This window comes from Centroberyx affinis, unplaced genomic scaffold (assembly GCF_046629955.1).
Source record: "Centroberyx affinis isolate AG114_WGS23_722 - 3 ecotype Tasmania unplaced genomic scaffold, CSIRO-AGI_Caff_v1 ptg002651l_1, whole genome shotgun sequence".
In the NCBI taxonomy this organism is placed as follows: Eukaryota; Metazoa; Chordata; class Actinopteri; order Beryciformes; family Berycidae; genus Centroberyx; species Centroberyx affinis.
Genome location: NW_027280843.1, coordinates 3,227 through 6,452, shown reverse-complemented (window position 1 = coordinate 6,452; position 3,226 = coordinate 3,227).

The window sequence follows — 3,226 nt, the reverse complement described above, 5'->3', positions numbered from 1 at the left end:
TGAGAGTGTGTGTGTGTGTTTGTACCGGCGTGCAGTTTTATTTTTCATTGCACACAACAGCATTGTGTTGCCGAAATCCTTGACTGTAAATTGAACTTTGTTAATTTGTGTTTGCCTGAATTGAAGAATTACATTGTGCTCTATGGGTTGAAAAAAATATTATGACTCTTTGGCTCATGAATTTCCAGAACGCACAACCATCAATTTAAAAATAATGTTCGTTTTCTTAAGCCCTGAGAGGTAGACACTTTGGAGATATAAGGTTTCCACCTGAGAGGGAGACCATCCATTATCTATGAAGTGTAAAGGTGATGTTTAAGGCGATTCAACGTTATTCCACACTAAGTGGCTCAGGAATGGGTGAGATGGGTTATCTAAATAATAAATGGAAACATGGTACTGTTGCTGCCATAATGGATGGTGGAAGAAAATGGGCATTATACACCTTTTTGGATGTATTATGAGGTGTTACATGGTGTGGTAGGCTAGTAAGTGTGTGTGTGTGTGTGTGTGTGTGGATCCTACTACTCTCCATCCTTGTGACAACTTCCACAAGTGTGTGTGCGGTGGCTTATAAGTTGTAACACCCTCACTTGGATGCTTGTGTACTTACAGAATGTTTGTTTGTGTGTGTGTATATGTGTGTGTATTACTGTATGTGCATGTGTGTGTGTGTGTGCATGCTTGTGTGTCTATGTGGCCAGTTGGATTAGTATGTGACAGACCACATAAGGATTATAGTGCAAGGTGGTGCCAGTCAAGTTAATGATCCAGGCCTAAGCTGGCTTTACCCAGTATCATGACACTGCTAAACTATACCCGCGCACACACAAACACACACACACACACACACACACACACACACACACACATATGCACATACAGTAATACACACACGTACACACCCTCACCTATGCATGAGCGCTTACCCACACACACACACACACACACACACACACACAGGAACGTACACATATAAAAACACAGGTTCTCTCTTTCTCTTTCTGATAAATATGATGCTTTAGTATTAGCTAATGGAAATGTTGTTTCTCACATCCTTCCTTCCTGGAGTGACTCACGCCAGGTGCAGCGTCCCACACTGTATGCATGGAACAAGGCCTGTATACCGTCTTGCTGACCCAAGTTAACTGAAGACGCTGTCAGTGACCTGTGGAAGGACAGCGCTCTCTGCATGATGCTGCCGTACTGGCCAGCCTGTTTAGTATTCCCCTTCAGCAGCACAGTGAAGGAGGGGAAACTGTGTGAATGTGCATGTGTTTGCATCTGTGTGTGTGTGTGTTTGTCTGTATACCGAGTGCAAGTGCTTGTGAGCGTAGGGGGAGTATTTATATCCATCCATTTTGTCATTTCCCAACCAAGTGCTCTATTATAATTTTTCAAACGCTATATTGAACAATAACTTTTACATTTGAGAGGATGTGACCGCAACTCCGACAAAGTGATTGCTTAACCAAAAGTACAACTCCCTATGAAATATTACTAAGGTAGTTTGCTCACTAAAAACCTGCTTACATCACTAACATTTTGATGAAAAAAAAAAAATTGTAGTTGTATTTATAAGCTCGCCAGGTGGAGAGTGCTGGAACCCAGTGATAAGATGGATCCTTTTGCCAAATGTTGTGAAAATTCGATCAGCGATGTGTGAGATATCCCTTCTGACACATTGGCAAACAGTCAAATGATGTGGCGCCCCTCTTTGGCCGATGAGGATATTTTAAATTTTAAGTTTAAGTTTTTTCCATATCCGATCAAGGGTTTCAGAGATATCATGCATGACCAACAAACAAACAAACTTAAACAAAAACTTAAACAAACTTAAAGTCCTCAAAGTCACCACAAATATTGAGTGACGAAAATACAATCAATTACATCTAGTGCTAGGCAGTAATCCAATATTATCGTTTGTCGTCCTTCAATAGAACCATAATGTGATGAAACGATGATACTGACTTATCATGATGCACGCATGCATTGTGTGTTGTCTAAATTAATGATAAAAAGCAAATAGTACTTTTCCATGAAACCAGATCTGAAACACATTAGGGAATATTATTTGAAAATGACAGAATTATTTATTATTACCATGCAGTTCAATTTTGATGAATGATTTTGCATATGTTGGCACACATGGTTATATATTGATATCTTCTGATTATCATGATATTAATTTTGTCCATATCGCCCAGCCTTAGCTATATCAGTAATGAAAATTAACAACCTTTTTGCTCCCTATCAAATGATTAATGCAGTAATTCTACCTACTCTTTGTGGCCCCTCTCCTCCTCCTCTTCCTCGGTGTTGGGTATCCACGGCCACACGATGCTGCGTAACTATGGCGATGCAGGGCTCTGCTGGCAGCACAAGGCCAGCCTGTCAAACAGGCATCACGGCCTCTCAATCAAAGAGACTGTTTACGAGCGCTCACACACCACCTGGGACTGACACACACTCCGCTCCGCACCAGGGGAGGGACATCAATCACACGCACCACCGCACACACACACACACACACACACACACACACACACACACACACACACACACATACAAAGGAATATACAGAACACATTTACATGCAGCAACATGCACACACATAGATACAGGTATGGCAGGGACACAAGGACATACACAGTTAACACACAGCAGGCATGCATACACATTGTGCATCCACAATAAACACACAGCAATTCCAACAGATTGTAATCATCAAAGATCACAATGGATAACTGCCACAACGAGCCCATAAATCCAACATACAAATGCTAGCTGACTTGTAGTCTGCTGTGTTTTTAAAGAAGATGGACTCTTCATATACAGATTGTTCTCAACTCTGTCATCTTCTAAGCACAATATGCAATACTGAGCAGTATGAGGCCAGCGCTGTTGTCATTTTTTTTTTACAGTGTGTGAGGTGTAAGAATCCCACAATTTACACAATTTTAGTACGTAGTTTATACAAGCTACTTCTGAGTCATGTGACGTATGTTTATAAGCTCTGGTTTGCTTGTAATTTGGCAGCGTGAACCTAAACGAACCAAATACAAAAATACAACAGAGGAAACTTTTCCACTATGATTCAGAGCAAAGAAAATGAACAGTGGGTGTGATCGCACCCTTAGAGTATAGTATCAGTATGTTTGGCCCAGACAAGACAAGTATAGTTATCCAAAATAAGGATAATAAAAAAAAAAAAATCACAAACGTG